Source organism: Balearica regulorum, chromosome 7 (assembly GCF_011004875.1).
Source record: "Balearica regulorum gibbericeps isolate bBalReg1 chromosome 7, bBalReg1.pri, whole genome shotgun sequence".
In the NCBI taxonomy this organism is placed as follows: Eukaryota; Metazoa; Chordata; class Aves; order Gruiformes; family Gruidae; genus Balearica; species Balearica regulorum.
Window position 1 is genome coordinate 5,664,926 of NC_046190.1, and position 26,361 is coordinate 5,691,286.

General features: G+C 44.8%; 1 long non-coding RNA gene across 1 annotated transcript; it reads left to right on the forward strand.

Annotated features, from left to right (window-relative positions):
• Nucleotides 1-2,064: 2,064 nt before the first annotated feature.
• LOC142602543 (uncharacterized) lies at nucleotides 2,065-26,361 on the forward strand. The gene is made up of 2 exons (XR_012836283.1): nucleotides 2,065-2,189; nucleotides 24,797-26,361. It is a non-coding gene; the product is annotated as an uncharacterized LOC142602543 (long non-coding RNA).

Below are 26,361 nucleotides of genomic sequence, written 5' to 3' on the forward strand. Positions count from 1 at the left end.
TGGGGAATGGGCGGCAGCTCTTGTTCCACCACTTGAAAGGCAACTTTTAAGAATTGGTTGGAATTCAGCCTTTGATTTTGCACCCATAGATTTGAGCCCACAATCAGATGTGAGCTTGGATCTGCAGATCTCATCTGCTGCAGTACTAACGCTGTCACTATGCATATTGTCTGCCTAGTCCAAAAGAACAGTTAGATAATTAAAGGTCTAAATGGCCTTAGCTTTTCCCACCACCAGTTAAGAACAGAGAATTAAAAGGCATTGGGTCCTCTCCACACGCCCTGGGTAAGCAGAGTCTTGTACCCCTTATCTCCTGGCCATTCATTTGGTATCTGTAAGTGCTCCCTGCAGCTTTCCCATTTATCCCAGGCTGCTTTCCTAAGAGGAGCCCTCTGACACGCTACTCCAAATGGGAACTATTTGTTATAGAAGTAAAAACAAAACCCCAAACCCACATGCTTCCTAAAATGAAACTTCATTTAGAGGGGATTCTTTAACACAAATTTATTTTCTTTCCTTCTCTAAATCCAGATTTCAGGAAAATTTCAAATGCAGCACACGCAGCGCACATGGCTCGGGGCTGTGCTTATGGGCATTGCTTCCAGGGGAACGCTGCTCCACGCAGCCCGGCAGAAAACTGTCATTTTTTACTGGCATTCCTGCCACAGCAGAATTTGGAGGAGGGCATGGAGGGACTTTATGGCACTGCCCTGTTGTTCTTGTTGTCGCTGGTGCAAAAAAATCAGTTAAACTGAAAAACTGCAACCTCTGTTCTCCACTAATAATGGAAAAATGGTCCTCTGGTCTGCCTCTGTACTTGAAATGTCACTCCACACCTGAAAGAAAAAGTAAGGGGAGTAAAATGGAAAAAAGAAACGTGTTTTTTTCATTTATTTTCTAAGCACACGTAATAAGTATGAAAGGGGAAGGTATATTTTTGCTGGACACTAATGGAAGTAATCATTGAAATTTGTGTTTACGGCTGGGTGATGTCATATTTAACCAACTTAATGCACACAATGATGGACTTCACTCAGAGAATGTAGCTGAATGGAAAGAAGTCACCGGATTTACCTTGAAGCAGGTGATTCTCATAAGCACTGTATTCTTTTATTAAGAAAATTTAAAGTTGCTGCACAGATGCAACCGTTATTTCATCAGGTTTTGGATGTCCACTCACCTCTCCTGTGGGAGTATGATCTCAGTGATCTGACTGACTTCCACCTGGAAGTGAATGTTGTTCGGGTGTGATCTCAATGCCCAAACACACTAACTGTGGATGGTGGCTGGAGGCTTCCCCAGAGAAGCCAGCGATGCCAGGAAGACATCACTTACAATGAAGTCATGGATGGGAGTCACATTTTGTTCTGAGGCTGTCATCTCAGCTGCGTTTCTCAGTCTGGATCATGATTAATGCTGTGTCTAGGTTAAAAATTTAGATTTTATTTTTTATAACTGGGCACTGAATTTGCTTTTTCTGTTTCCTGACTCATTTGAACCTGTGTCAGGCCAAGTGTTTTTCCTCCCCCGGAAAAGCTCCGTAAATCTCTTATCATGCATCCTTTTCTGATTTTCCTCTCCATCTTGCCTTTCATTCTGGAACTTGCAGCACATTTATGCTTGTCAGAAGCACATACTTCTGTCTATGTCTTGAGATTCACAGTCTTCTTCCCATCCTTCAGTTGCATTCATTACCTTGCTTTGTTGCAATTTAGACTGTAAAATCTATGGGGTAGAAATTTTACTCATGCGTGCAAAACACACCCAAGGTGATACACAAACAATAACGCAAAAGGCATATTATGTATTTTCATGGGCTACCAGTGTGATTTCAGGAAAAGCTCTTTTCTGCAGATGGACAAAGAGCGTGGAAATCAAGTGGAATTTGTATCTTTGTAATAAACTCCCAGACATTAATTAGTTTGTGCTCTTTGTCCCATTCGAACTATGTGGAGCACCAAGATAGTATCAGGTATCAAGGAGGCAGTAGCTGGGTGGAAGATCACTCACAAAACATCCAGGATTTAGGCATTCATAATGTTAAATCTCATGTTCATCAGTTTCTAGGAGCCATGAAGTGCTGGAGGTACCCATCTCCCCAACGAGCTGTCGCAACAGGACCTCATCGCTCGCAGCCACCAGCGTTTCCGTAGAGGGATGCTCGCTCCAGCCTCTCGGCCCACTTCCCAGTAAGGATAATTGGATATTTTTTTTTTCCTACCTGCATTTCCACTGCTTCTTAAATGCCGTACGGTATTTACTCCACATTTGCTGGCCTTAACTATTGAGCGGTGTTGCTGCATGGTATTACCTGTCCCAGTGGTGGAGGGTTTGTGAGGCTGTGCAGGCTCCTTCAGGATGAAAGACCCTGTCTTAGGAATATTGGGGTTTATTATTTATTTAAAGGATGTTTTCATGACACTGCAATTTCTAACCCAGCATGGTGAGACCATAAAATAATAGTGGGTCTGTTTAGAAGAATGTGTTTTATTTGGCACATTTTGGGAATAGCAGTACAAAGGAAGAAAATAAAGTTGCAATGTTTATGGCAGCTGGGTTCTCTGTCCGTTGGTAACGACTTACCACAAATAACTGCTTGCTGGTACCCACACATGATATTTTAAGATCCAAGCTCTTAAAAAGAAGCCCTTAAACATCAGCAATATTTAGTGCTGTACAGCCTTCTGGCCACCACATAATGACTGCAGTGTTTTTTATGAAAATGAAACTCATCACATTCTGGGCTGTGCTTTAAGACCTCACATCAATCACTCAACCCCAAGCCGTGCCTCACACCTTTTCAGTTCCCACAGCCTTGTTCTTTCTGTTACGCTAGTCTTAACGTCTCTTTTCTGCCTTCTTCCTTGCTGCCTGCTCCTTGAGGAAATACGCTCTCTCCAGAGCTGTTTGCTGAACAATTCTCTTACTGATCTGGAGGAGAGAGGGAAACCTGGTCAAGCCTAGAAGGCAGACACGACTACAGCACAGTTATTGACTGTTTCTTACAATAAAAACTAACCGGGTGTAGACAGTGAAAAGATCAAGCGGCAGGTAAGACAAGTAAACTAAAAATTATTTTTGTCCCATACAAAATTAACTGTGGGACTCATTGCCACAGGATATTGTGAAGAACAAAAATAGAGAAGATTTAAAAAATTAACTAAGCAAATGAATGAAGTCTGGATTCATCACTCGTTATGAAATGCAATGACTCAGATGAAACAAGTCGCTGAGAAAGCCCCCAGAAAGCTGGCAGGAGCTGTGAGGACCAGGCATCTGCTGCTGGTCCTACGGGAAGTGGGATGGATCTGCCTCACAGTCACTCTTATGTGCCTTTCGATCATGCCGCCCGTAAGGAGTAAAACAATTACAAAACATAATTACAAACTCTTACAAACTATAAATGCAGTTAATTTAAGGTAAGTGTTTGCCTTACTGAGGAAATGACCCAGTTCTTTAACTTTTTAATCTCTCAGTTTCCTCCTTCCTGCCTAATATTGTCTTTCTCCTGCTCTGCCATAAGTTTTGCTTGCATGCTCCTCAGGGAGACTGTGCCTTTCTTTCTGTAAGGTTGTCTCATGCAACTAAAAAAAGGACAGTAGCTTTATTCATTCACTCTTACTTTCCTTGACAACCCCATACACTGTGGCTCTCCCTTGCTCCTCAGTCTTCTCTCGAAACAGTGGACGATAAACGCTGCACAAAGTCTTTCTATCAAGCGGGCAAATTGGTTGGACCTTTCCAAAGTGCTTGGTCCTGGCTTAGTCCCTTGTCACAGACCCTCCTGGTGAAACTGGGGTTCAACAAGCAACGAGGCCAATGCCAAGTGTCTGAAAACCCTTCCCACCAGCCTATTCTGCTTTGAAAACCTCCCACCCACTGATTGTTTTGAATTAAGGTTTTGGCCTGGGATCACTGCCTTACACGACATGGCATGAGAATATATATTACAAACAGAACATAAAGCTGTTCTGTGGCCATTAGTTGCCTATATGGTGCCTTAGCATCGCTATACGTTGTGACTTGGATAGTGCAGGCTGCACCCAGCTGAATTTCCTGCACAGAGACTGCGCTCTTTCCTATCTAGAATTACGATACCACGATGGACACGAAAGGAAAGATAAGGCGCTGCTTCAGAAACCTCATTTATCTTGTCCCTTCTCATCGGAGATGCTGGTATAGAAACAGACACTGAGGAGCTTTGTTTCAGTGCCTTGTCGAGGATGCCGGGCGGTTGGGCGATGCTTAGTGCTGCTAGTCACCAGATGTCCCGATGCTGCAGAGTGCGAATGCGCCCACAGTAAACAACCGGGGACAATGGGGACTCTAAGGAGGAGGAATGGGTTTGTACCAGGGCTAGTAACTGTACCTGAAATAACAAAGGGGCAATTCAGCTCACTGGGACGGCGTACTGCAGCACAGTGCAAAAAGAATGAATGAAGAAAGATTAGCAAGGCTTGGCTTGTGCAGGCTGGCACATGATAACATTATTGGTTCTGTCATTTGATGCCGGGTAAAGAAGCAGAAAGAAAGTGCTTTTAGTCAGCTAAGTCAGCATATGATGTTGGTAAGCTTATTTTCTAGTATTTTCTGCTCCGTTCCCTTTTTCTGTCCCCTGAGTCATTCCTCTTCTCCTTTCATCTGGTGATATTCCCGGTTATCAGGCAGCAACACGACGGCGGGATTCCTCGCATAGCAGCGTCGGTGCTGACCCAGCGGGGATCGATACACTCACGCATTCCCAGGGTGGCTTACCAGCAGACTTTGAAAGGATCAAAAACTGGGGGTTTGGCCTGGGGCATTCGTAGTTTAGGAAAAAAAGAAAGATCTGATGAAGTTTTGTACTCTGAGAAATTGGATAGCTCTGCTTTAGGAGGGTGAGTACACGTCGAGAAACCCAACATCAGGCATCTGGGCTTGAAGATGTTGGTTTGTACTCTCCGTGACATACTTTGTAAAACAGAAATCTTAATGTAAATAGTAGCAGATAAAGGATTTTTTAAATGGCCCATTGCCATGAAGAAAAGGAGTTGGGCAAGCAAACAAGCAAATGCAGCTGAGAGAATGAAGGTCCCATAACTCATGGTGCATTTGTTTACTTACTTTGGCATGAGATGCAGGTGCGAGTTCGTTCTTTGTTTCATTCTGCGGGCTGGAAGAAAGCCTGCCTGCTCCGTGCCATGCAGGTAAAATAACTTGAGTACTGAAGTATATTCTTTAAAGCTGTGCTTTGCCACCTTTTTTTAATGAAAAGACACATGCCTTTTGGAAAGAGAAGTCCAAGGACCAGCTAAAGTTAAATAAATAAAATCTGCAAACCGTTTCATGCAAGGCTCTAACAATGGCTTTCATTTATTCTCCTCACCTCTCCCTGAAATAAGTTAAACACTGAATGTTCGTGGATTACTCTCCCCAGTTTTGCTTCCTGGCATGGTTCTTTGCGCATTTTCACCTCTCAGGTGTCGCAAATCCCCACGGCCCCCCTGACCAGAGCCTGCAGGCTCTTTACACACTCTCTTCTTGGTCATGTTAGTCTTTTGAATTTTAAAGCTTTTAAGGACTTTTTTATAAATACTTTTTGATCTTAGCCAGCTTAGACTCTTTTACTGACATTTCAGTGGTATCCTCTGTGAGGACAGAGAGAGTTTGGGCGAGGGCAAAGCGTAAGAGCAGTGGTGGGGATGGCTGAGCAGAGCCCAGGCAGGAGCTGCTGGCTGCAGAGGTTTTGGGGAGAGCTGGACACATCCAGCCTCTGGAGAGGGAGTTTAGTTTTCAGAACTAAATCCAGCTGTGGGGAAGCCCCTCCTGGAGCTCCAGGTGGGAGGAGGTGTGCTTGCAGGGCCACGCTGGATCAGAGAGGTGCTCAGACAAGCTGTGTAGCTGAACACCTCTCCTGCGGGATGGATAAAGGGGAGAGAAGGAGCACCTGGAGAGAGTAACCCAAGTGGATGGAGAAGCAGTATCTGGTGCATGGAGACGCAGAGGCTGGAGAGTTTGGGGGGAGGAAGAGCAGAGAGGAAGAGCAGACAGCTGCTCTGTTGATGATCCATGTATTTGGCTAATGATGGTAATAAAACAGGATTAGCTGTTAGTCCTGGATTGATGGCCATGGCAATTGCCAGACACTCTGCTTCCTTTCTGTGAGCAAATGAAGGTGGTGGCACATGGAAATTACTTTTTAAAGCTAATTAGTTGAGTGTTAAGTCTCATCAGACAGTTAACATTTCAGGCAAGTACAACCTGGGTATAATTGCAGCCCCAATAAATTTGTTTGCCCTGTTAATACCTGTCACTATCAATTAATTAATTGCTCCTTGGCTGTTTGAATGCTTGTTTCAAACCAGGCTTTACATTACATTTATTAATTTGTTTCTGGTACTGCCAGAATACATTAGGAGCTTTTCAAACAAGAGGAGATGTGTTTCCTGCTCCACGAGCTCTGTAATCTGAAGGCAAGACATCGAATGAGAGACTTGAGAAAGACAGGACGGTGTGCTGATACATCTTAACATCCATGGGAGATCTCTAGTGTGAGAGCAAGCCCAGGTTTGAAAGGGCTGGTGCTTGGAGGACCTGGTTCAGGTCTCACAGATGTGACCAGGAGCTCCCACCAAAGCAAACAGAGCCCAAGTCACGCAGGAAACTTCTGCTCCTGTTTATACCAGCAACGGGAGAACCATAGCAGCAGGAAAACAAACTCTGGGAGAGAGGACAGAGAAATGAGACAGCCCCAGGGAGCGGAGTGAGTAGGAGCTGGACAGGGATGCAGGAGGGGAGAGGGGGTCACCTGCCCCAGAGCACCGGGGAAGTGCAAGAGTAGTGAATCATGCCTGCCAGCTTGATAAGGGAAATAATAATCAGGAAAAATCTTTGTTAGAGCTGACTCAAACATTTTTGCCATATCTTAAATCGGAATGTTTGCTTTTACTGTTGTTGATTTTTCTCTCTTTTTTTTTTCCTTCTTCTGGCTGCTGCATCTCTGCTGAAATTTTTGTGGCACAGATGGCTCCCTAGTAATTTGTGTGTGTGTCCTTTCGAGAATAATATACTCCTCCAGGACAGCTCTTTTTTTTTTTTTTTCCTGGTGTTGGTTTGTTGCTTTGGTTTTTTTTGTTAAGTGACACCTGTTTGATGTGAGTATTAATTGAAGAGAGCAATAAAGAAGTGGGCTGACAGGTGAAAACCCTTCTCTTGATCTCCCTGTGCTTATCTTTAATGCTTTTAAGCTTATAGTATCAAAATAATTAAGGTGGCATTTCTGTGGTCAGATTGAGAGCGCTCATTTGGCTCGCAGCTCTTCGCAGCTGCTCGGCTGACATGTAAGCAAGCATTTCTGTGCAGCGCATATGTGGCACGCTGCAGTCCTGGCGACTGAGCGTAGGAGTTTATTTTGGAAACTGTTAATGGCTTTGTTTGCACATTTATTCCCTTTGCTGAGAGAGACTGCAAACTGTTACTGCGACCTTTTGTGTTACTATGATAAGAAGCTGTTTTGGAGGAAAGTTGGTCTGGTGCTTTGGACACCCGGGAGCCTTTGCAAAGGCCTTCGGCCCATCTACGCCGAGGGAGCTACGATGCTGTTTGCAGCTGGAATCCATAGGCTGGATAGTATTTGCAAGGGTAAATATTTAGAGTGTAGGGGGTAGGAATTCAGAAATAAAAAGAGGCTGGTGTGTATACTTACTTAAGGAAGGGGATTGCTCGTTTTGAGGGTCCGGTTAAGGAGGCATCTCCAGCCATGCCAGGACTGCTGCAAGGTGGCTTCCAATAGAGCAGAGAGATGCACGCGGAAGGGAATGCGCCTTCCTCCTGTCTTTGCTGCGGAACCTCGCAAAGCTGTCAGGTGCCAAGAGAAAAGGGGCTTTTTGGTTCCTAAAAGGAGAAATAGCAAACCACAATGAAGACAGAGCAGTAGCAGACCTCACAGAGGGCTCTACTGTCTTCAGACCGTCTCTTAAACATAGCTGCAAAAAATTAAAGTTTAGATGTTAATTTTCATATAAGAAACAAACTATAAATTGCGCTTGTTCTTTATTTTTGCACTAGAGCTGCAAACAAGGCATGTCAAATTGCCTTCATAAATTAATCCCAAACAATTAGCTCTAATTTACTTTCAAGTTCTGGTAACATTGGTTTCCGTATACGTCCCCAGCTTCTATTAGTAAGAAAAGTCTAGTTATATGAATCACAATTTATGACAGGGAAAACTGAATTATGAAGACATTCTTACTAAAAGTCCTGTGTGTTAGTTTTTGGGGTTTTTGTGTTGTGTTTTTTTTTTTCTCGGTTAAATAAGTAGCTTGAAAGTGGTTATTTCAAAATGAAAGAACAGTGCTTGTTGCTTTTGCAGTGTTCTTTTCAGATCGTGCATACAATAATATATAAAACGAGGCATATTTCCATAGCTGCTATTCTCGAGTGAACAAAGCTTGTTATTAGATGTCTAGCCTAGTTTGTTTGATTTGAACTGCAGTCAGAGGGATGAGTGCATGCTTGACATTTCTTCCACAGTAAAATGTCTAAAGCAATGCCAGCCTGGGCTCCATTATGGGAAACTAGTAAAATCCATTCAGTATGTTCATGAACAACAATTCTAACTTTTAATAAACTTACAAAGTATATAACTGCTTTTGGCCGCATATGCTCCATTTTTCTACTTTTTGATGTTTTAAAAAAAATAGTGTAGGCTTTCTTAGATATGGAAAAACTACTAGCAAAATCCATATTTGTTTTATGCAGCTGAGCCTGTTTATATTGCCCATGCTAAGGATTACGTGCCCTCAAACAGGAGAGGAATCTCGGCTACAGCTGTTGTGGAGAGTCATTACTGTAAAGATGATGGAGAAAAAGTGAAGAACTTAATGAATGTATGAATAATGAGAATAGAAGACAGACCAGGAACAGTGACTTAGCTCTGTTCCTTGAACCCTGGAAGCACTTTAAGTTGTACATCCCTGAGCTGATCCCTTTTGAACAAATAATGTGAGCGTATCTTTAAGTTTTGTTAGCTTCAGTGGAGCTTAAACATGTGTTCAATAACAATGTATAACAAACGGTCTCCTGAATTGGGGCTCCAGCTTTGCTTTTTAAGTCATGAATAATGGTATTGGTCCAGCTTGTCCTGATAGTTACAGACAAAACCACTCTGTTCCAAGTAGTATTACCCATGCTTAAAAATGTTAAAGAAATAGCCAAAGTGTATTTCTTCCTCTTGGACGCCCTGGAGATGTCTCATGTGACTAATGGTTTGCCATCCTTGCTGGTGCTTCTCAATGCATCAACTTGAAGTATGGTGCTGCTTAAGATCTCCGATTTGCCTTCTCTCTGAAGCGTAAGATCTTCACACCAAGGATGCTCTATTTCCAGCTCTCAGTCCATGCTCCAGTAGGAAGTGGCATTTCACTGAAGTCACTGAGAAGCCACCAGCTGGCTAATGGGGTCTGCCTGAAAGGTGGGCAGGCTGATGTCCCTGATCCCAGAAATATAAACTCTCTCATTCATGTCCCAGGAAATCAATGCTACAGCTGGGAAAAACAGCAGATCCCAAAAAACAGGGCAGCTCTTTCTTAATGCTACTGTAACTCGGCCAGGATGGCTTGGCACTGTTGGGGCAGAGGGGCGCAAGGAGCGCCCACCTGGGGCATTTGCACTGTAGGCATCTTTTTGTTTCTTCATTCCCCACCCACCAAAATGCAGAGGAGAGAAAAGAGGGATAAGAGGGAGTAAGCCTAATACACCCTCCAAATCCTCTGCTAGGTAATTAGCAGAACCTAAACTCTCTGACAAGAACTTAATAAGGCTTTTGAGTTGTGGCTAGGACAGAAGATGTTATGGATCAATATCTTAATCAGATATTCATCACTTTTTGATATTGCTGTGCAAGCTCCAGGCACTGCTCATGTATCTCTTATTAATGGAATTATTTATGCATCTTTAAGTATGCACAAACCCTTTTTTGCCACAGCAATCAGTTAACCAGCCTAAAGGCCGATATAAATCGCAGATGACTAAGACTCTGCTGGAGCCCTGTCAAGGCTTCTCCCGACAAGCTGTGTCGGACAGGCTGGAGGGATGCTCTAACTCACATCAGCAGCCACAAGCTCAGCCAGGACTGATGTGGCAGGAGCATCCTGGCTCTGCCTCTTTCCAGCATCAGCAGGCAGAGGTTTCAGAGTTCCTCCTTTGGGTTTATGCCACCAAAACATGGATATTTTTTTTTGGTAAGTAAAGAATGCATGCATCTTACTTTACCTTGGTAAATACAGCGTGACCATATGTGTAAGCTTGACGCTAGCACAGAGTTCATGACTTTGAGCAGCCGGTCTGGCAGCTGGGAAGCTACCAGCAACCACAACCTGGTTTTAGGGTTTCAGCCTTTGCAAGCAAAGAAGGCGGTATTAATGCCATCGAGGCTGATGGAGCAGCACAACAACCACAGCAAATGTTAACAAGATCAGAGAAGATAATAATGGACCAAAAGCAAGGTTTCTTACATATATTTGAGATCCATTTCTAAATGAAGAAGAAAAGAAATAGTTTCCACGCACTAGCACTTGAGCAAGGCTGGCACGGCAGAAACACATCTTCCTGGCGTTCACATCGGGAGAGCGTCCCGGTGAGGGATCTGTCTTCCCACCACAGGGTCTTACCTACTCTGGATTTTTCTAATCGCTTCCCTCCTCCGCTCTGAAGCAGTGAACCATTTTGGCCTGGCTCTACAGCACAAATGCATCAACATGCGCACTGGTGTCATGCAGGATCTTCCAGGCACAGGCAACCTCTTGGGAGGCAGCAGAGCCCTGCTGAAGGCTAAGTCCCAATATGCTAAATAATAAGGCTAATCAATAAAAACCCCTGATGAGGAGAAGTATAATGGTGGCAAAATGGCACCGCTGGGTGACGTAATTAATCCATGGTACTGTAGTGTATGCACAATAACAACAAATTCATACTTTTCCCCACACTATGGAAGAAGTCGGGTAGCTGGGAACATCTATGAAGTGACTTTTGCATTGAAGTCTGGATTGTGAATACAAAATGTAACTGGTTTGGTTTCACTTAAAGAATGAGAACAACATGTCGCAGATCACTGTAGCACATGCAGCAAACTGGGGCTCTTAGTCACTGTCAGTTGTTTTTCTGGTGGCTGACAGCTATCGCTTGAATATTCCTAGTTAACTAGAATGAGTCCCAAATATATGCCCCCTAATCAATTCGTTATGGAGAAGAGACTGAGCTCTTCGTGCATAAAGATTTTTTTTTTTTTTAATCACTGTAAATTCATGTTTCCTTCACGAAATCCCCACTTTGGGATGTCTGTGGTGTTTTTAAAGTGTCTGTCTCAAAGCGTTTATATAAAGGTTCAAGGTTAGTACCTGCTAGTGGTAGTTTTCCTTAACATTTCACATCAGACAGTGTAACTAACATTTTACTATTTATTGGTTTGCTGTCTGGGGGAAACTTTACTATTTTTTCCTGAAGATTAATCAGGTCATCCAAAACAGACATTAATATGTGGATGAAGTCTTCTGTATAACAGAATTACGTTCAATGTTCCCACTTCCAAGTGGTTCTCAGCACTGTTGCATTTCTTAAATCCTCACGGTGGACTTCCTAATAGTTTCTGATGGTGTGATGTTTCTAGTCTCTGTGTAAGAGCAGGGAGCTACTGCCCTGCCATTTCTACTGTCAGTTGTTAGTCTGTGTTCACCGCTCCTTGAGTGCAATTAATTTTTTGCATAAGGCGTCAGTTTTTCTGAAGATAAGCTAATACAGTTTGCATGCATTTCCATTCCTTGTATGGATTTTTTTTTTTTTTTTGGTGCATTTTGATTAAGATAATGTGTCAAATACATGTGTGACTGGCAGTGACAAACTGACCCATGTGCCATTATTGGTTCCTGTTGGGGCGTTTTCAGTAGTGGTCTGGTAGCGTTAAAGATGGAGACAAAGGAAGACAATATGGCCCCAATGAAGCTAATTGGAAAAACTCCCATAAACTACATCAGAATCAGGATTTAATCCCTGCTATTTTACAGTGCAGCAAAGCTACACGGGAGAGAAGCCTTTGAAAAAAAATATTATTAGAGAACAGTTGTGATCTTGCATGTCAAATGTATTTAATTATACGGATTTTTCCAGTATCTCTAGAGACTTTAGGGACATTCAGTGGGACCTTCTTTTCTCTTTGGAAAATACTTTGCCCATTGTGGGCACTAGGAGAGGAAAAAATTGAAATAAGCTGTCTCCAATTGCAGTTGGAAATGTAATACAATGGGAGAGGGCTGAGACCCACAGGGAAGCCAGTGGCAGCACTCCCATTGACCTTAATGGGAGCTGGACCACGTCCCGCACGGCCTCGGAGACATTTGTGGGAAAAAACGTCTACTGTAAAACTGAAAGATGAGAATGAAGAAACGCATGAATTTCAAAACTTTGTGGCTCAAGTGGGGTCAGCGCCAAAACCCGCTGAAGCAAATACAAAGTCAATGGTCAGGCTGACTTTGTCTGACTCAGTTATGTCTGTCTTTTTAGTTTTGCAGGGAATCGTGTCAGTTCATTAGCTACTGCGCTTAGAAAATACCTGTTCATCACACAGATAAAATACGTTAGCAACATTTCTCCTTTGTATAACTGATATACTGGATTTTATCCAAAACTGTAGGAGAGAAGTTATTTGTGTGTTTGCAACCCTCACTAATGAAGACCATCAGGAGCTTGTGACCTCCTCGCTCTGGCAGTTCCCCACCTCGAGGTCCTGGGGGTTGTCTCCCATGGGATCAGCAGCACGTGATGTGGTGAGACCTGTGGGTGAGAGCTGGGTCACCTTGCAGCCTTGGGGGAGGCTGGCAAAAAGAAGTCCTACCATGATGGAGTCTCTGCTACTGCAAGACAAGGTAGACCATGGAGGTGTACAAATGCTATCATCTCACCGGTTTTAAAGACAGCAACAAAACGAGGAGGAATTTTCATTACAGGTAAAATATTTTCTGGGTTTGAAATGCAGCTGAGGAAAAGTTTAATGCTGAAAAGGCATTTGCTTCACGTGGAGGAAAAGGAACGTCTAAAGGACTGCAGAAAGGGGGTGAAAATGTTTTCTACATCAACAGTTCAGCGCCAGCAAAGGCCAGAAAGCCTTCAAGCTGCTATTGTCGGCTTGCCATTTTGTGAAATTATGGAAAAAGCTCTCCATCACGGTTCAATTCCCAGCAACCAGGTGTCCAATGCACAAGTGCGGGCAGCGGAGAGCTAAAGGCAGTGTGAACGCAGAGCCTCATCCCGGGTACTGGGACAAGCTTTGCTCCGTGTCTCTCCAAGTGCGTCAGTTCTCCAAACTACATGAAAAAGTTTCCAGTTTCCAGAACTTTCAACAACGCAGGGCTCAGTAGCACCAGCTTTGGAGTAAATTAGGAGGGTCCTCATCCCCAGGCAGCACTCAGATAAGCAAAGACCGATTAAGGCACGGCAACACGCAGCCAGAGCACAGCTCCCGAGAAAAGGATTGCTTGCGCTTTCAGAAGAACTTGCTAGAAGCCACAACGCGTTTTGGAAGGAACGGGGATCATATTTCAGCCTTGGCTTTTAGGCACACGTTGTGACAGCCCGCAGCAGACATGCCAGGAACTTCATTCCGTAAATCACATTTCTTGCAAAGGAGGCCTCTGTGCTCAGTAGTAGTAGCATTTGTTTCTTCTTTTTCTTGGCTGCTTTGCTTGGAAGTAGTGTAAAGACTTAACCCTGGTGAGAAGGACCTGCAGAGAAATAATGGAGTATGTGAGAGCTCCGGCTTTTGCCTTGTTAAATGAAACTCAGTCTTTATAAACACCCTTGAAAAAACCCACTGGTAATGCTGCAAACACAGGATTCAGCAGCAGGCTGTTTTCATTTAGCTTTTTGGCAGCATTTTTAACAAGAATATGTTTTTTGTGACTTTCAAACCAGACACATCATCTTGGATGAACTATAATGGTAATAAAAGCATTGCAAATATCTCTATTTCTAACCCAGGTTTTGCTGGAAACATCGTACTACTTAGAGGAGAAATAGAGCCTTCATGTACCGAGTGTAACAGCTTGCTTAGAAGTGAGTGTGTACCAAAGCATATTGCTGTCTTTACTTGCACCCCAGATTTACTCTTAGCGTTTCTCCTTTGGTTTGCTCAGTATCACATCATCTTCTTATGGGTGGCTTTTACTTTCATCTAGCCAACTTCAGAAGCTAGCGACCTGATGTGCCTTGCCTTTTCCCTCTGAAGTACGGGATGTGTTTAGTGTAATAGTGTTTCCTATACACAAACGCTAGCATCTCCGCAAATGGTTTGTTTGTAGAGAAAAGTCTGTTCCATCAGGTGGTGAGGGTGAGGAAGATGCCGCAGTCTGGAGCAAGGTCTGCTTTGAACACTTCTGAATAAATATTTTGCAAAGAAATGTATATATGTAGCTATGATGTTCAGCTTGACTATAGTGGCAACCCTAAAGAAAATGGTGGTGGAGATAGTCATCATGAAAAGGGTTTAATTAGCAAAAGCACCCACTGATTCGTGGAACAGATGTGAACAGCTGCAGTTCAAAGTTCCTGCCTCTGCTGGAGGTACTGAACCCCATCCTCAGCTCTCACAGGCGACCACCTCGTGTAATCCTCTGCGTATCTATCTAGCTCCAGGCCAAGTTTAGGTGGGAATTTGCCCTCATCTGGAAAGATACTTTAGAATCTTTCTCAATAGCTAAGAAACTGTCTTGCTTCCAGCTAGTTTCCATGTCTTCTACTTTTCCTTGTCATTGGCAGCTGATAAACTTGACATAGGTTGTCATTGTTAATCTTGAGCAGCACAACTCTATTCATCGTATTAATAAATTCTGGTCTGTTCTGATCCCATTCTCCCAAAATGGACATTCCCATCTTCCTCTATTTGACAGTCCTTCTCACTCTTACATTATCAGCAAAATTCATCAACGTGCTCTTATTTCCTGTGCCAAGAACATGAATGACAATATCTAATATATTCAGCACCAAGACCAAGCTTCTGGGAGCTCTCCCCTTTAACTCCCTCCATGCTGATGGCCCCCTTTCAGTTTCAGATGATACCTCCAGCTTCCCTAAGAATTCCCCTCTGCCTCTCTGGTGACAGATGGTTGGACTTGATGATTTTAGAGGTCTTTTCCAACCTTAAAGATTCTATGATTCTATGAAAGGGTTGCCAGAAATGCTGGGCCCTACCAGTTGTTCTGCCCAAAAGCTAAGGGAAGCCCCCCATGACCTGGGATGAGATGCTGGCTGTTCACCGGGGCACGAGAGGCTTCGCTCTGGCATGTTCCTCCATCCCCGGTGCCTTGTACCCTGCTAGTTATGGAGCAGCTGCTGAAAGGTAGTAATGGTGGGTCACCAGAATTAAAATGCCAACGGTTTGATTTGTAGTTTAATTATTTTGCTATACAAAATACTGTAAGAATGTAAATAAGCCCTGTAAGTCATAATTTCCATAGTGAGGAGTACTCTCCTAGTAAAGAAATGAGAAAAATAACCAACTGTTGACTTCAGAGGCTATGCCTAAAAGAAAATAATAAATTGAAGGCAGTCTGGAAACAGGTGAAGGAGGGATTCAATGGGAAGATGACTTAGGTAAGCTGCAATGCTGCAGCGTTTTATAGTCTCCTGAGGTGGCTGACATACGTTGTAAGCCTCTTCCACCCTTTGACATGCAGGAAACAGTCTCGCTCTGTAGTGCAAGGCCAAGACATACATCTTTTTAAAATAAAGGTGATCAGAAAATGCAGAACTCTTGAAGCTGGACTTGCCTTGGAGCTAAAACACATTTCTTTGTTATCAGCCTTAGTAATGAAGAGTTGAGTGTGAAAATAAATTGCCTCTTCCACAAAAACACTGGGTTTAGAAGAGCCATAGGTAGTGGGGTGTGTATCACCAAGATCCCTCCAGTACCTCATTGCCTTGATTAACACACAGGCTTGATGCCTATGATGATATGCCATCAAAAAGCTGCTTGTTGTTACCAATGCGGGTTTTTTCCTTGAACACGCGGCATCTGCACAGAGGAGCTTTCCCTGCTTTGGCGTAACTTTTCTCTGAGGATGCCAATTGTCCTGCACTCTGCACACCCCGGCAGCTGCAAATGCAACCACTGTTCACCATAGCAGAAATCATCCCCTCCAAACTCAGCGCCTGTTCCCGTGCAGAAAACCAAGACTTTGCCGTGCCCGACGTGTTGATTTTTTCACCTCTGTCCTCCTTCGCCCAGCAAAGGGAATGGCTCTCAAAAGCCAATGAATCACAGCATGTTGCAGGATATTTGAGCGTCACCAACCTGAAGAAGGAGTAAGAGTGTAGTACTATTGTTGTGCTGGTTGTTATTTTACCCCGTGCGGTGTGCCGTAAGGCATGCAGTGAGTTAACTTTGCGCTGTGCTATCGCTTGGAGTTACAAGTCAGCCTCTTTGCACGAACGCTGCCCACGCAACCGGGAGAACTGTCAAGCTGCAACACGCCGGTTACACCGAGACACACCTATTGGAATGGTGCTTTGCCTCCCCCTTCGCCTTTCCTTGCTTTAGCCTTCAAAAGTTGAACGGAAAATAATGATCAGGTACTGTATTGTTTATTTTCAAATTTTCTGTGCCAAACACAATAAATATTCCCTGCGCTCTGAAGTGTAGGCAGGCACAGAAGCAGCCTCCTCGCAGTACGCTTTTCTGCTGATTTGGGGCTGTGCACAGCTATGGCTTTTTGCACTTTGGACTTGTGGTGACAACAGCAGCTCAGCCCTGTGTATGCTGGAGCGGGGTGCTTTGGTTTGGTGTTAATATTGCAGTTTAAAGATGTTTGATGCAGTATGATCTATCGTAACACGGGAGAAGGCCCATTAGGGTATTTAATTGAAAGAGAAAATAGTTACAGTAGTGCTGTAGCTGTGTAACCATAGGCTTTGGAGAGGGAGATGGTCAGTGTCACAGCGTATGAGGGTAACCTCGAGGAACAAGGACTGTACAAGGAGCACTTGGTGGTGGGGACAAGCCCCCCCATGAACACCGTCCTGCGTGGCGTGTGTGCTCGGGGCTGGGGGTGGCCGGGGCTGTATCTGGCCCTGGGATGGTGCCCTTGGCTGGAGTGTGGGGACCAGGGAGGGAAATGGGGGGGGCAGGAGCGACGCGCGGCTCCGAGGGCTCTTTCCTGCCTGGACCCACCAGCAAACCTGGGATGTGCTGTCCCTGCTCTTGGTTGTACACCACAGCTGGTGCGTGCTAGAAGTATGTTCCTGCCATGCTGACCATGCTTTATTTTCTTTTAAATGTTACATTGGTCTAAATAAAAGATTGGATAACCAACCCTAATTGAGGCTACTCAGGAAATTCCTTTATAGTAAATTTACGCTGAGTTTACTGGCTATTCCGTGCGAATTCTCTCCGACAGTATGTGCGTCAGCCCACACTACTCTGTGTGGACAAACCATTAGTGCAAGGGTACTTGTGTGGGGAAAGGGCTCTTTAATGAAGTAAACCTATAATGAGGTTCTGCGGCTGAAAGCTGAAGCTGAAGAATTCAGACCAGTAATAAGGTGTGCATTCTTGGCCACTGGAGAATTTAATATCTGAAACAATTTGCCTAAGGACATGATGAATTCTCTCTTTGAAAGCTTAAATTAAGATGGGGTTATTTTTTCCTAAACAATCTGGTTCAACCAGAAGTTATGGTCTTGATGCTGGAGGTACTGGGAGCAAGTATATGACCCAGACGATGCAAGAGTTGAGACCAGACCCTGCAAATCTCCACTTGGGTGAAAGAAAATGTTTTGAATGGTATATTAAAGCATTGCTTACCCTCACGGTCTGAATCTTAACTCAACCTCCCCTGCATGAAGAAATGGGGGAAAAGTGAGAACAAATGACACTTTCTGAATTGTTTCTTCTGTGACGGATTTTTACTTTTTTTATCTATTTCTCCAACAATTTCTCACTGACTTTAAATGTGTTTGACCTAAAAGGAATCAGATCACCTTTGCAGAGCTTTCTGATCTCTTTTCTTGTCCTGGCAAATGGGTTACTGCCTGCCTGCTAGAATACCAGTGCTAAGGGCTAATTCACCAGGAAATACCCCAGGCCAAGTAATGAACTGCCCACTACAGCAGCCCTCTTTCTGCTCATTTTCCTGCAAAAACAATCCGTGTGCTTAAATATTTAAGGAATGCAAAATAAAGTGGTGGTAGTGACTTTGAGCTATTAAGTATATTTTTCTCCTCTTCCCTTACCACACTGCTGCGTAGAGGGGAGTTGTACCAAAGCCCCTATGTCTGGCAGGGCGCAGACCTCCCTGGCCGGAGCAGGACCGCTCCTTCTCCTCCTGGTCCCTCCTAAAGGAGCTGTAAGTGCGACGCAGTGACATCCGAACCACTGCTACCTGCCCGAATGGCCCCTGAATCCATGATCCCCGGCAAATGACCTGGGACGAGTATGGGCATGGCGATGTTTACTACGCCACTGGAAATACCTTGGCTGGCAGGAGGTAACAAGGCAGTCACCACGGCTGCGCTGAACAGTTAGTAACAGGTTTTTGATGAGAAGGAAGAAAAAGGTGAGTGAGAAGAGGATCTTTCTTTGATACGATCCCATAGAAGCATCCTCCACAACCCACGAGTACCCCTACATACTCTTTCAGCATTCTATAGATCTGGATTAATCTGGTGGTAATGATCTAGATGAATCCTTGTGCTTATTTCAGCTGTTTCTATACAAAAGCCCTGCAGAAAAAGGAACCGAAAGGCCTATGTACAAGGTCTACTTGACTTTGTCGCTAATGATAGTGGTGAGTAGGTATATACAGGGAGTGCCAAAATTAATTGTGTTGTATGTGAATGAGTCTTCTCTTAACACTCTGGGATTAGTAGGTAAACAAGAAGGTGCTTTTTGGGGGAAATCAATGTAGCGATTCCAGTACGTGCTGTGATTTGACATTTAAATTTATTTGGTCAGCTGGTTTGATTAGCTCTCAGACCACCTCCGCACAACTACATCAGTCAGACTCCCTCTCTTGTGCTTTAGGAAACCATTCTAATAAATGTTGCTAATTATTTTAACTTGTTATTTTGCTGTGAACAGAGCAGGGCTAGAGGAGAACTTGAATTATCAATTTACTTCTTGTGAAGGTCTTGTGAGAAGCAGGAAATGCCCAAGGGATAAAATACTGGAAAATGATTCTTTGATTTGTTACCATGCTAAAGCCAGAATCCATCCTTTTGCCAATGCTGAATTATTCTTTATAGTGTATAATGCAGCTTCACAAATTTGTGTTACTGTTTCGAGCTTATTGCCCAGTAGCTATTGAAACTAACAGAAAAATTCATGCTTTCATTTCCAAAATGGCACACTTTGGGGAAAAAAAATATATTTACCGATAAGAATTTTCATTTTTAAAGGAAAAAGAACACTTTACTGAAGAGTGTCTTGGGGAAAAGTGCATATGTTTATCTCCCTGTGTTTACTGAAAACAAACAGAGAGAAGCATTTTCCTTACAGGAGTTCCCTTTACTGGCAACGAGGTGCAGACGTGAAAAGCTCTGCTGGGTTGCGATCCCTGGTTGGCGCTCAGGGCTGGCAGCTGGGAACGTTCTTGCGTCCTTCTGCCTTCGTGGCTTGCACCAGCAGAGACGTGCAGGGTGGCATTTTAACGTTGTAGCTCGATGAAACCTATGTACTAAGTTGGGAAGAATACACTCCAGACAGGCAAGGCAGTGAGATTTATACGAGGAATTTCAAAGCATGCAACTGAAAACAGCGAGTTGGTAATTTTTGCTGGGCAGGTGTTTCTTTATTGGCCTGAAAACCACGCTGCATTTTTAAATGCTTCATGCTGTTTGGCCAGTAAATTATTTAATGGAACAAACAGTTAAACTTTAGTGTCCTAGCCTTGACTCTGGTTCTGCTGCTCAAGCTTGTAGTTACTCAGAGCAAATGTTTCTGCTGACACATTCACAGTGATTTTTCATGTTGTTGGCGTGGTCTGGCATGATTCTTCAGGGAAAACAAATCTTGATATCAAAAGGGGAATATTCACCTAAGGAGAAACTGAATAAAGGCTGGTTATCTGGGTGTACCTTCCATCCAAAGGAGAAACTCATCCTTACGTTTAAATCTTGAAAGATTTTATTGACTTCAAACAGAAAGAAAAAACATCTTGTTAACAAGAAAGAGAGCATACCGTAAGCTCCTGACAAATGTGTAAAAGCCTGTGTATCTGTACTCCTTCATAGAGCGGAGCTGGAACCAAACAATGAATAAAGACCATCACTAAAATTAGAGTAGATGAGGCACGTGTGCAATGGCCAGAAACCCTCATCCCGGACAAATTAGATGGTATTGCCAACTAGCTGCTTATGCCTTTTTTAAAAATTTATTTATTTTATTGTGAGATGGAGAGGGCCTGGCATGCTGGGTACAGGCAAACACTGTGTAAGAGACTGCCCCATCTCAAATGAGTTTATAGAGTCCCCAGGACAGATAGCAACAGAGCTGGCACTAGACCCCAGGTCACGTCCAGACATTTGTGTGTGGTTGTAAAAAGGATTCCAAATTGACTGAAGCTTTTTTTTTTTTCCCCCTGTATGCATTAACATTAACTGAAAGTGTCATTAGCATACAAGTACTTCTTCCTTTTGCTGCTCTTCTGATGAAAGAATTTATCATTTCAGGTTTTAGTCCAGCAGGTAGTAAAATATCCATGTTTTAATAGTGCTGACTTGGGAAGGATGGTCATCAACTGAGTTAGCAGGTGTGACCCTCTCGGGACGTGGGTTCCCCGTGACCCAGAGCTCATCACAACTGCCGGTGCATCGGTGCTGTCGCTGTTAGATGTGACACTGTACCAGTAAAGGTAGATGTGGCCCTGCAGTGCTCCCTAGCAATAATAAATTGATAGGAGCAGACATAACCAAATGTGTGTAACTAACTGAGCCGTACCCTAGCACGATGATACCCTGAATGGAAAGCTGATCTCAGGGAGGTTAGTTGTATGGAAGTGGTACCCAGCCCTCACGCAGAAATGATTTCCAGCACTTATCTGCAAGCCCCTCTGCAGTGTGGGTGAACTGAAGTCAAATATTACACTTTGAAAGACAATTACGTGTCCTTCACTTCCTCAAGCCCCTCAAAAGCCAAACAGTGCTATCTAATCTAAACCACCCCAGCTCTTCTCCATCCCCTCAGACAGATGCTGTGCATTACATTTCTGCAGAAATTCATTGCAGTCTGGTTCAGCAATCCCTTTGAAGTCCTTGGGAGCTTATCTGTACTCCAGCAAGCAAGGGTGTGTCTCCCGGCCAGCTTGCAGGCGACCGTAAAGCAGAAATTTATCCCAGTGGCCACAGGTGCCCCTCTGGGGATTTTTTTTTCTGAGTATCAGGAAATCTCCAGAATTCACCCCAGAATTAAGGGCTGCATCCTGAGGCTATCACTTGGCCTGAGGTGCTGCTGAGTGTGAGTGGGATTGTAGTGTGGGACGTATCACGGTGTCTTGCGGGCATGGTCCACGACAGCTTCAAAAACCAAAAGCTTTAAGCAAGCACTGAAAAGGGTGATAGCTGCCTTCTGGTACAACCGAGCAGGTAGAAACAAAGCGGGGCTGGCAGGAGGCCTCTGGCTGGCTCCCCACCAAACTCCGGCAAATCCTGGCGTTTCAGAGCACCGTAACCCCCAGGTGCACCCACCAGCACCAACCTTTCCCTGCCCAGCTCTGCTCCCGCTCTCCAGAGGGTGTCCAGACCCCGCTACCCGCAGGGTCCCACATCCATCACCATTCCCACTCCCTTTGCTGGTAACCACAAATGCCTTCCCTGAAAAAAGCTGGAAAATGGTTTTAGTGCCACAGGACAGAAGAAAAAAAAAAAAGTCTGACATTAATCCCGAGATGAAAATGGCTGAGCAAGTATTTATGTTGATTTAAGGCTGTTCTTGCTACATTCTTGAAACTACTGAGGTTATCTTGTAATCCATCTGAATTGCAGCTTGCGGCATTTTGAGCTAATTTTCAGTTGTGCTGCATTTAACTATTCTTTACCTCCTTCTGCCTCCCAGTATATGTGGAAAAACGTACATCAGGTTTTGGAACCCCTAACCTATGGTCTCTGAGGTGTCTCTGCACCAGAAAATGGAGAGAGAGCATTCCTTGAGAAATTTTGGGGGCTGATGAGATTTTTGACTCTACTGAAAGGCGACACTTTTACAGTGCTGGGTTTTGGCTAGAGCAGGGTTCAGTTGAGCAGCACTCTTTCTGTTTATTTTCTGAATGTTTTCAGTGAACGCACGTCTCTATAGATGTTTAGAAAGCAGCAGCACTGGAGATGAGGTTTATTTATTCGCAAGATATGTATCACGCAAACAGCTGTGAACTGCTTCTCCTCACTGCTCTGTTGATGCAATTCAACTCCCACCCCAGCGGACCACCCGACCGGGCTGGGACAGGCAGCGCAGCCTCCCCGGGAGCGGAGGTCTGCATCGCAGGGAGGCTGCTGCCTCTGCTCCAGCAAGTATCATACTGTGGGGCTTACCAGCTCCTGGTGAGCTCTGTGCAGCAGGCTGAAAAATGGGTAAAAAGTTGGAAATGAGCTGGCAATGCATGTCTGCAGCCCAGAAAGCCAAGCGTGTCCTGGGCTGCATCCAAAGCAGTGTGACCAGCAGGTCGAGGGAGGGGATTCTCCCCCTTTGCTCTCCTGGGAGTACCTGGAGTACCTGCAGTACTGCGTCCAGCTCTGGGGGGCCCCAGTTCAAGACAGACATGGAGCTGTTGGAGCGAGTCCAGAGGAGGCCACGGGGATGATCAGAGGGCTGGAGCACCTCTGGTATGAGGACAGGCTCAGAGAGTTGGGCTTGTTCAGCCTGGAGAAGAGAAGGCTCCAGGGACACCTTAGAGGGCCCTAAAGGGGCTACAGGAAAGCTGGAGAGGGACTGTTTACAAGGGCATGGAGTGATAGGACAAGAAGTAATGGCCTTAAGCTGAAAGAGGGGAAATCCAGACTAGATATAAGGAAGAAATTCTTCACTTTGAGGGTAGATGCCCAGAGAGGTGGTAGATGCCCCAACCCTGGAAACATTCAAGGTCAGGCTGGATGGGGCTCTGAGCAACCTGATCTAGCTGAAGATGTTCCTGCTCATTGCAGGGGGGAGTGGACTAGATGACCTTTAAAGGTCCCTCCCAACCCAAACCATTCTATGATTCTAACATGGATTTTGGAAGACTTTTTTTCCTCTGGTGAAGTTAATTTCCTTCTCCCACCATTCTCTCTATTAAGAGAAGAGCTCCAAATGGGTGACAGATTTGTCAGTTTTTTGGATGCAAGGCATGAAGAGGAATTTTCTCCTGGGCCCATTTGGTGATCTTCTCAGCATCCAAGAAAAGGAAGCCTCAGTACTAAGCACTGAATGTGACATATCTAAGGACCAGACAGATTTTCCTGGAGGACAAAGCAGCTGGGTATCTCTAACCAGATGGAATTACAGCGCGATTTTCCTCTGGGGTCTCTTGTAAGTCATTTCCTGAAGAGGGTGGGTTTAACCCCATTGTTTTTCACATCCTTCTGGAAAATGCTCCTCGTCTGCTCCTTATACCCAAACCACCAGAACCCCGGGCATCTCAGGCAGGCCGGGGTATAAACCTCGTATTTCCACATCATGTCCTGGCTTCACGACAGTTTTTGTGGGAGCACCATATGAGCGCCTGCCTTCCCTCCCTCCGCTTCCTTCCCCTTTCATCCCTTCTTCTGCCTCTCCCCAAACCAGGGGACCCGCTGACCCCCGGGCCCCACTGCAACACGGGAGGAGACCGATCGCTTGTAGTTACCGCTGCCTGTTTGTTTGTGGAGACAGGGTTAAACTGTTATTTCTTATCTGTAAATGATGTTTTTCCTGTTGAGCAGAATTACAAATGCAGCTCCTTTGCTTTTAGCTCAATTTTTCACTGCTTGCTTTCCCCCCCCGCTCCCTCTTGGTTGTACGCTGGAAATCACAGTAGTTTCTGTTTAAAATGTTTCAGCTTCTCTGTTTTCCAGAATTTAATTGGGAGCCTGTTGCTACACGCTGAGCAGGGTGGGACTGACGATTCCCTTTTTTTTTTATTTTATTTTTTCTCCTTCAGAAAGTAGATTGCTGAATGTAAGGCTTCAGGGAATCAAATTTACAGGAGAGAAATTGCCCCGTATGTTTTTACCGTAGAGCTACCTCGCTGGCCAGCGCGGTATTTCACCCTTTGCATGCCACGAAAAGCCCTTTTTAGTGCTAACGCTTTCTGTAGCCGAGGGTTCGATGTTTCTCCAGTTGCTGACTTCCTACTATGCTTTTCCAGTCCTCTGTGGTGAAAATGGAACTCCTTGCTTTCAGATTCATCGCTGAATTGCTCTTATTTGCATGTAATGAGGCTCAATATGCCAGTAAAAATTGGACCCTTGTTTAAAAAGCTGCTTTTGGGAGATTTATCACCTGCCACTGATCATCATTACGGCCCTTTTCAAAGGACGTGCAATATTTTGGGACCCGTCCAGCCCTGGGAGGTGGGGGGGAGGAGATGGCTTGTAAGAGGCCATCTCTTGTGAGCCCCCCACGGGGACACGGTCCTGCTGGTCCCCATCCAGGAGCCGGGGCTGCCTGTCTGTGCCCAGGGCAAGGAGCACCGTGCGGGACAGGGGACAGGCAGGCCACCCCCGTCCTCCCACACATGCCGTTTCCTCGCAGGAAGCATCGTGGGGGATCTGCTGGGATGGTTTGCTTTTATTTTTTTTTTTTTTTTCCCTGTGTTTATGATCTTAGGACCTGATCTGTCCAAACAGCTGAGGGCCGGGGCCAGGAAGCACGACTTCTTGTTGTGCACGGCCAGCTGGAAGGCAGCGCCGAGCAAGGTCCCCGAGCACTCGGTGCTCACTCAACACTTCAGAGCCGAGGGGAAAGCGCACGCTGCAAGGTGGGATAAGCAATGTGCCGGCTTCACCGCCATCCGGACAAATGGATGCTGGCTGGGATGTGTGATCTGGGATGCAGCCATCACCCTTCCGTGGCAGGGCTTGACTGAGAGCGCCGTGTGGTTTTCTCAGTCTCCAAGCTTCTGTGCAGCTTGCTCTGTCTTTGCACTCACGATTATTTCAGACTAAATGAGCAACAGCTCTAAGACTTTATAAATCTTGTTTATAACATTCCTCTTGCCCAAAATGCTCATGTTACCTGCTCATCAAATGCAAGGTGATCAGATAATCAAGTCCTGTTGGCTCTCCAGGGCTTTCCTTGGCAAATTAAAGAAGCACTACCTCTAGCTAACATTAACAACCAGCAAAAGCGCTTCTGCACATCCACGCAGACCTGCCGTATTCCTCCCACTAGAGGACAGTAGCTGGTGTACGCATCCATCAGTAGCATTTTACAACAGAAGCAAGAATAAAACAGCCCTACCCTTCCTGTAGAAACATGTTCCTTTCTAGTGGTTTTCACATAATGAATCCCAGTGAATATTTAACTAAGTCTCCCCTGTAATCAAGTTTCTGGCCTCCTTACTTGTATCCACAATGTAAAACATTTCCTGATCCATGGCGCTCAGCAGCCCTGGGACTCTCCGGCAGTATCTGTTTCTCTGCTCGGCTGGCATCAGAAGCGCTGCAGGATTGTTACGGGGTTTTTCTCATCCAGCAATCACCGATACGACCTTTGCCATCCTTTAAGAGATGGAAAGGATCCTTAGGACCTTGACTTGGCCATCTAAATCAAAAGCAGTCCTTCTCTTCAAGCCCTGAAACATTGCCGTATATTCATACATATATGAATATTCATTGATATGTGCATGAATATTCAGTAATGCAAGTCTAGATTTCATGCAAACTGAGCTTCCCTGTAATCCTCCCTTTAAAACACAAAAGCATGAAGGAGAAAAGTGTTTCTGGGTCTCTGTGAGCAGAGAAAGAGGATGGTTTGGGTCTGTGGTGACCTGGGAAACCTTTCTGTGGTAAAACCATGACTTTTGTTCAAGGAACTCCACGTGCCTGTATCACGTAGCAAATCCCTATTTGTGCTTGGGTTTTACCTGCCTGACCATCACCATTTCATCCCATTTTTGGACTGCAGCTTGTGAACACGGTTACAGAGTTAACGAGCGAGGGCTGTTAAACCTCGATGCACCTCTGTTTACGTGGAGGCTTTCTTGGGCAGGTCGCTGGCTTCTCTCCAAGGCAATCCAGTTTCTCAAGTGAAATTGTGGGTACCTTAATCACCTGGCAAACTGGAGGAGGAGGTCATCTTACAATGGGGACTGGAGCTAATAAAAGACATGGCTTTCACCGAAACACACACACAGGACGAAGCAAATTCCTGTGAAAACTACTGTAGGAGAT